This window comes from Chenopodium album, chromosome 22 (genome assembly GCF_948465745.1).
Source record: "Chenopodium album chromosome 22, dcCheAlbu1.1, whole genome shotgun sequence".
Lineage (NCBI taxonomy): Eukaryota > Viridiplantae > Streptophyta > Magnoliopsida > Caryophyllales > Amaranthaceae > Chenopodium > Chenopodium album.
Genome location: NC_137855.1, coordinates 11,555,096 through 11,564,045, shown reverse-complemented (window position 1 = coordinate 11,564,045; position 8,950 = coordinate 11,555,096).

The window sequence follows — 8,950 nt, the reverse complement described above, 5'->3', positions numbered from 1 at the left end:
CATATATCATATGATTTTAAAAAACAAAAAACCACAGGATGTCTAACGAACCCTAACATGTGGTTTGCAAAAAAAGGTAGAGTGAGAAAGTAATAAAAGGAGGAAAAAAAACAAAATTTACATAGAATAGCTAATTTCGCTCAAATATTGTTGCAAATTGGAGGGTATTTTTAATGTAGATCAGATAATTATTTTGAGAATAAATTTTGCCCATAAGGGTCAAAGTTTCAAGGATGGAGGATGTACTATTTTTGTAAAATTTATTGTCATTATAATTATTTACCAGCCGTGCATTGCACATAATTTAATCTAATAATTTGCTAAATAATTAATGATAATTCATAAATAAAATGATTTCTAAAAATGATGTGACTTATTTAAGACCCTACCCAATATGAAACCAAACCCGCTATATATAACTTGGATGTAACCTGGCCCAATTACAAACTCGACCAAACATTAACCAATTAAACCGACCTTCCTTGTTTTCTTGACCAACCCAAACCAACTAGACAACCATTATAGTTTGTTCAACCTTTAGTCTTCCTCTTTATTAAAATTTGAGAAGACTCAGGATGCAAAGATTATATTGGTTTTGACAATCTAAGAAAATTCTTTGACTCTTGCAAGTTGCAACATATGGATTTTGTAAAAATATCAAGCATATTTTCATATGTATTCTCTTAAATGTTTGGGCCAAGTCCATTGTCCTAAGCCCATTGACCTGGAATTACAAAAATACCTCTCCATGATCCAGCCCATCATTAATCAGAGCAAAGTACGGATTTACCCCTGATCTGTGCAATTAAGTACAACTTCTGCCACCTGAAAGTACATCTATAAATAGCTCTCCAATCATTAATGATGGTAACTCTTTCTTAATTCTCTCTCATTCTCCCTCTAATTTCTCTCTCTGGAGTACTCTCTCTCTCTCTCTCAACTTTCTCTCTCTATAAAGTACACTCGCTGACTTAAGCATCGGAGGGGCTTTCCCGGGTCACACCCCCGGGGCAGTTAACCTTCTCTCTTTTGCAGGCCTAGCTCTCGAACAGCAAGGCGAAGCCGAAGGACGTTTGGACAATCATTAGACTTAGCCTTAGGTCATCATGATATTATTACCCTAACCCCGAGGAGTATTCTGTTTTCAGAAACAGGTGGCGCCGTTTGTGGGGATGACTAACAAAAAGCCATGGTGAACACTAGACGTTCCCGCAACACATATCAAGATGCTACTAGAAAAGCTCTAATTCTCTCAGCTCGGCATAAGCATGAAGTCGAGGAAAATATAAGAGGCAAACTGTTGTACAAGCTGAGCTCTTATCATGTTACAACTCACTCAAATGAAATGAACAATTCAAGAATCATGGGCAAGCCGAGCCCCCAGCTAGTCTACATTAGGCTCTCGGCATGCTCTAGCCAACATACCCCCTTGGCTTGCCTGGCTACTCCCTAGACCTGCTAGCATACCCCCTCGGCTTGCCTGGCTACCCCCTCGGCCTGCCACCATACCCCCTCGGCTAGCCTGGCTACCCCTCAGCATGCCTAGCTGGGGGCTATGCTTCTACCAATCGCCTCGACATGCCTAGCCGAGGGATATGCTTCTATCATCTCCTCGGCATGCTTAGCTGGGGGCCATGCTTCTATCAACCCCTCGGCATGCCTAGCCGGGGACTATGCATCCCCTAGCCAGGGGCTATGCATCTATCAACCCCTCCATGGCTTGCATCTATTAACCCCTCGGCATGCCTAGCCGGGGGTCATGCTTTTATCAACCCCTCGGCATGCCTAGCCGGGGAGCATGCTTCTATCAACCGCCTTGGCATGCCTAGCCGAGGGCTAAGCCTCTATCATCTCCTCGATATGCCTAGCCGGGGGCTATGCATCTATCAGCTACTCGACAAGCTTAGCCCGGGGCCATGCTTCTATCAACCCCTCGTCATGCCTAGCCAGGGGGTATGAATCCCATAGCCGAGGGCTATGCATCTATCAACCCCTCCTCGGCTTGCATCTGTTAACCTCTCGACATGCCTAGCCGGGGGTCATGCTTTTATCAACCCCTCACAGAAAACTTACATTGGATTATGGCAAATATGAATTAAGGACGAAATTTGCTTCCTTTAGCTTCGAAATTCGCAAGAAACCGAGCTCTTTAGAGAGAGAAAGAGGCGAAAATAGATGAAGGAAGGAGAGATAAAGCGAAATGAAAAATCGCGTTTTGCGAAATTCAACGTCGAACAAGCATTTTTCAAATAGCAGCAATGATAGCAATCCTCATGATTACAGTCAACTGTTGAGATGAAAAAAGACTTTACTTCCACTTCACAAGAAAAATTTTAAGAGTCAGCGGTTCAAAGCCTCAAAATTGCACAATAATCCATTATTACCACTAGTGGCGGATCCAGAATTTGGTTAATAGGTTGTCCCATCGTCTATCGACCTCATATTTCCTCCATTTTTTTAGTTGACACGTATTCCTTTTTGGAAAGTTTTTTTTAGTTGACCCGTTTCTATTTTAGGTAAGTTTGTATTATTAAGGAAAAATTGAAAAGAATAATCCCACCTTTCACCGGTCTGCTCAAAATAATCCCATCTTTTCGAATTCCAGAAATAATCCCACCTTGTATCCCCACCTTCCCAAAATGAACCTTTTTCATTTAATGACCGGTTCTTTTGAATTGAAACCTTTTTCTTCCGGTTTCTTTCTCTCTCCTTCCCCAATTAAGAAAATACCGTTGTAGGCATTAATAACCTCCATTAATCCTCTGCTCTCCCTCACTGCGATTTCTTTAAATTCGCCCCCTCCCTTCAATTTTTTTCACATTTTCTCAAATATTCTCTTGCAAGCTTTCAGCTTTTCTCTGTAAATCATCAATGACAAGTCATCTCTCTATTGGCTCTTCCTCAAGGTCCAAATCTAAGAGTAAGTCTGGTAGTCCCATGGGTCAAGTGTACTACTACCACAACGAAGTTGCTCCTCTTAGGACGGTGAAGTACGATGGGCCAATAGTGGGGAAACACTTCTATGGGTGCTCGTATTGGCCTGTAAAAAAATTAGGAAATTAGGTTTTTTTTGTCTATGTTTTTCATATGTTTTTAGTTTTTGTAAATTAATTTGTCTAATTTGTGGCAGAGGACTTGTGGCTTCTACAAATGGGTTGATGAAGTGGATGATGTGCGTGAGCTGCAAACTCTCATTCTTGAGAGGGACACCACCATTGCTGAACTGGAGATGCAGATAGACGAGCTGAAAGAGAAGGTGAAGAAGCTGAAGGCTAAGAAGGAGCAGCTGGTGGAAGAAGTGGAGGAGATGGGCATAGCCACGACAGAGACTATGTTTGAGTTGAAGGAGAACAATACTGACAAGCGTTTGATGTTGACTTTGGTTTTTTCTTGGGCGTTTTTCACTCTTGTGTTGCTGATGAAGTGAATTAGCTAGGGTGGGTGGGGTATGTGATCGATGTTTTTTTTTGGTATAATAAGTTGGTGGGTGAATGTTTTTGGGAGGATATGCTGGAAGTTTGTGCATGTTGTTGATCATGCTTTTAGGTTAATATTTGGGAGTAAGTTTTTGGCCACTGACTTTAGGAATGTCAGTGTGATGGATTTTAGTATGGTTGATTAAGCTAGGTTGTTAATTAAGTTAAGTGTAGTATTTCATGGTCATGAATTGTAAAAAATTTGGTCACCTATGATGAATGAAATGATGACTTATTTTGGTACTTTGTAAGTGTTCATAATTCCTTATACTTGATGACTTATTTTGGTACTTTGGTAGTGTTCATAATTCCTTGAACAAAAGTGTATGACAAAAGGAAATGCTCAAATTGTGGACAACACTCAAATAGCATACAAAAGCATCATTTCATTTAGTTGAAACTGAAATTGTAGAGTAGAATTTGATTACAAAAGACAAGTAACAACTAATAAAACAAGGTCTAAACTTAAAGGAAACTTAAATTGTTCAAAAACAACTACATCACTGTTACATATTAACTACTTAGACAATCACATAGTTAAGCATCAGTTGGTTGTTGACCCTTGGCTGAAGTTGTAGTTGAATGTGGTGGTGAAGGCACTGACATCTTGAGGTCCATTACCTGATGGTGGCTGCAGAGACCAAAAACAGAACAAATCCATTCAAATACAAACACTACAAGAAAAAGGCTGATTTCCGACGGAATGCTTCCGACGGACATGAAATTCAACCCTTTGTTAAAACCCCCTAAACTGAGATACTTCCTCACTCCTCCTTCATTTCATTTCCACCCTTTCTCTCTCTTCCTCCCTTCTCTTTCTCTATCTTCCGCTTCTCTCTCTTCCTCCTCCCCTTCTCTTCTCCATTTTCTATTTCTCTTCGAGTCTTCGCCTCCTCTCTCATCCTCCATCTCTTTCTTTCCACTATCTTCTCCATCCTTCTTTCATCTCTTTCCTCATTTCTCTTCTCTTACTTGGTGTTTTCCATGGCCGAAATTAATGGTTTTTTTGTCAATTTCGACCACGAAAATTGTAGATCTACACTTTTCATGGTCGAATTTGGCCTATTTAAACCAAATTCAAGAATTCAAAGCCAATTTCAGAAAATAAGGTATATTTTTCGAGTCTTTAATTTTTTTTTGGTTTTGTTTTTTTAATATTTTTTGTTGTTGGTTGTTCGGTGTGGTTGTGGTGGCTTGGTGCCATGCTGGTTTGGTTTTTTGGTCAGATCTGGGTCAGTTTGGAGGGTGGGTCGTTTCTAGGGTGAGGTGGGTTGGGATTTTTTTCGGGTTTCTGGGTGTTGGGTTGGGATTTTGATTTTTTTTCTTTATTTTTGTTAAACTTTTGGGTTGTGATACTCTGTTTTGGTGGTGGCGGTGGCGGTGGTGGTTTTAGGTGGGTAGTGGGGTGGTAGATCTAGGCTCGTTTGTGTGGGTTAGGGTTAGGTGGGTATGTAGGGGTTTTAGTGGTGTGGGTGGTGGAACAGGACAAGTTAGGGGGTTTGTAGTGTGGGCTGGTGGTGGGGAGTTAGGTTGGGGCTGGTGTAGTGGCGGTTGTTTGATGTGGGTGGTAGTGGTGGTGGTCTGATGTTGGGGTAAGGGTTTATTTGGTGGTTAGTGGTGGTTGATACGTCGTACCGTGGTGGCGCGACGTTTTTTTTAATTTCTTAAAAACAGTTCTGATTCTGTCGGAAAAGTGTTTCCGACGGAATTTTCGTCGGAAAAAGACAAATTTCCTACGCTCCAACTGTGGTGAATTCAGGAGCTGATGTAGGGAAGGCTTTTCCGATAATCGGTTTCGATAGAATTCCATCAGAAACGTGTTTTCCGACGGATTTTGGGGTGGTTCCGACGGAATTTTTCCGTCGAAATGACCCTTTTTCTAGTAGTGAAAGTTATATTACATTTTGGAAACAGGACAGGTTTAAAAAAAATAAAAAAAAATGTCAGCTTACATTTGTGATGCTACTTCCATCAGGAGTGACAAAAACTCCAAAGCCTTGAGGTATCTGTGTCCTCCCTCCACCTCTTCTACCACCCCTGTTGGTTCTCCCCTTTCCTCTTCCTGTGGCAGTGGTTGTGTTACCACCTCTGTTGCTTCTCCCTCTGCCCCTTCCTGTACTAGAGGCTGTATCAGTTCCGATGCCACCTCCCCTACCCCTGTTGGTTGTTGTTCCTCTATTGCAGCCACCTCCTCTAGTTACAACTCTACCACCTTTGCCTAGTCTTGATGGTTCTGCAGTAGCTATGTGATGCTGAGTGGTTTGAGGCACAGGTGGGATCTCTGTTGGGAGTTGTTCTTTTCTTGGTCTTCCTCTTGGTATTTTAGCTGGGGGTTGATGGGGCTCTCCTGTCAAAGCTTGAGGGGCTGGACAACCCCTTTTACTGTGTCATTTTTCCTTGCACCTTGTCCATGTCATCTCCATGTCATGCTTGGTCCTTTTGGGATCTTCAAAGGGGTCCTTCCTTTTGTTTTTCCTTGGTCTCCCAGGGCCCACTTTAATTGGTGGTGGATCAAGTTCAAACTCAATCCTTGGCCAATGTCTTTCACCCTCAACTAGTGGTATTGACCCTGAGCAGGCCTGTATGTAAGCTTCTTTTTTGTAACAAGCATCCACATAATCTTCAGCATTTTTATGCTTGAAGAAAATGGCTACCACATCATGGCAGCAAGGGAGGCCTGTCATGTCCCACTTCCTACATGTACAGGTGTGAGCCTCCAAGTCCACAGCACATGTGTCCAAGTAATAACTAACTTGGAACTTAGTCAGAGAAAAGGGAGTGACATCACATTTTGCAGCTTCTTGCTTCTCTATCAACACCTTCCTATGTATCCTAGGGCATAAAGCTATTGTCTATTTTTGCATCTCTTCCCTCTTTGTCACAAGCCTCTTCATCAATGATAACCTGATATCTTCCAACATGTATATCAGGTGCTTGGCTCTGGAATTGATAATATAACCATTGAAGGTCTCTGCCACGTTACTTGTTATCACATCAGCTTTCACTTCTGTTTTCAGAAAGGCTCTGCAGAAGACCTCAGGCTGGTATGACTTAAACCCTTCAACAGCAAGTGGGTCTGCCTTCTTTAAAATTTCAATGTTGTCATCATAATCAACTTTGTTGTAAGACTTTGCACAGTTCCAGAACAGATTCTTGAACTCATCCCCTCTGAAATTTTTGTGCCAGTTAGCAAATATATATGTCCCTGGCACAATGTCTGTGTTCAGCTGCAGGGAGCACCACTGAAACTCCTCTTCAAATAGCCTACCACAGTGTACAAATTACATTTCAAATACACATAAAAAATCATTTACATAAGCTGATATTTTTAAGGAAAAGGAAGGAAAATACCTGATGTTCATCAGACAGTATCACCAACCCAGCACCTTCTTCAAGCTCCAAGCTCTTCTTCAAATTTTCTAGAAACCATTCCCATGAAATGTTGTTCTCACCCTCTACCACTGCCCAGGCAACAAGGAACATCTGATCATTCCCATCTCTTCCAATTGCAGACATGAGCTGGCCACCAAGAAAGGTTTTGAGGAAGCAAGCATCAACACAAATCACCTTCCTACATCCTTCCTTCCATCCCCTCTTGATACCATCAAAGCACACATACAATCTTTGAAAAATCTGAGGGCCCTTGTTATTATGTATGTATGTAACCAAGTCAATGTCTGTTTCTGGGCTAGCCTTCTTCAATGCCTCAAGATACCTTCCTAGCTTTCCATAATGTTCTCTCATGGACCCATGCAATTTCCTGTGAGCATAGTATTTCACTTTGTAGGCAAAATCCTTCTTCACAATAACTCTGTAAGCTCTCCTAACAGTCTCTATTATTTCTTTTGCAGGCCAGTGAGGCCTTGCCTTAAACACATCCAGCAATTGGTCAGCTAAACAAGTTGATTTCAGCGGAATGTTCTTCTCCATGTTCCTAAGGCATGTGTGCTCACCCATAACTTTCTTCACCACAAAACTACCTTTCCTAGAATCCCAAGAAGCATACAGTCTAAAAGGGCAGCCTTGATTACACTTCACCCCTATTCTTTGCTGCCTAAGTTTGTCTGCAGTCACTATACACAGATTCCTTCCTTGAAGTATGGCATACTTATCCATTGCCTGCTTAAAGTCATCCCTAGATGTGAATCTCTGTCCTATAACCCACTTGAATTTAGAGAAATCTGTATCTTTCCCAACTAATAGCCCTCTTTCGGCCCTTTTCTCCTCTAAAGTTTTCTCATCATCACTAGCTGTAGGAGTGTGTATTTCATTCTTAATCCTCATACTCGGACACAAGTTCTCCCTCCTTCCTACTACTACTAGCCTCTACAGGTGGACTCTGTGTTTTCTGTGCTTTCAACTTACTCTCAGCAGCTTCTTGCTGTAGTTTATAAGCTACCTCAACTATAGTATTGTTAAATCCCTTAACCCTTTCCCTTGAAACAACTTGCTCATCATCACTTAGCTTGTATCCACTTGCCCCAACTCAGGTTCTATGTACAGATCTAAATCCTCATTATCAACTGCAGCTCCATCAGTACCAAAGTTAAGTTCATATATCTCATAATCACCAAGCCAATCATTGATGTGTTCATTTTATATATATATTTACCCCCGTTCCTTGGTCGTAATTAAAAGTGTTTTTGGCTCCTTGGAGCCACTTTTATACTAATTTGTGTTTTCCAGTATTTTTGTAGTTTTGCTTGAGTTTTGTAGGAATTTGCGTACTTAGAGCATTTTCCCGGGTTTTCAAGGAGCATCTACAAGTGTTGGAAGACCGCGACCACTTTCGACAGCCCAAGACCGATTGGAGGTAGCAAATCGGTGACTAAGGGATCAGTTTTGGAAATACGAGGCGTTTGGGCCAAGTTAGGAGGCCCAAGGAAGAAGCCCGAGGCCAAAAAGCCTCGCCCGGATCCACCAGGTGCCGCCCGAAGACGCGGCCGGCCGGGCGGGGCGAGGCAACCCCCAGCAGCTCTCACGCCCGGAGCACGCACTCGCCCGGGCGCGAGAAAGAAGAAGGAGCAGCGAAGGCAGGCCCGGTCGGGCGGTCCTTTGCCCGACCGGGCGCGTGTGACTTTTAGGGAGATTTATCTCTGATTAATTATGTTCGGTTTAGGACTCTTGCTTAGTATTAATGTAATTTTATTAGGCAAGATTATTTACTTCTTTTCACTTCTCTATACTCTAGTTTTAATTTCTTCTCTCTCTACTTAGACTTTCTCTCTCTAGACTTTATTTTCTCTTGTTCCTAAACTCCATTGTAATTCCGCCGTCTTGGTACGATTTTTCTCTTATTAATCTCAGTATTTTTATTCATTGAATCTCTTATGTCTTGCTTATTTACTATGTTTTGTTTAGCTTTAATTATGTCTGAGTAGTTCTCTTTCTAGGGTATATGGGGATCTAATAAATAATATGAAGGGGTAATTTTATGATTATTAATTGTTAATGCTTAATTGATTTCCTATTGA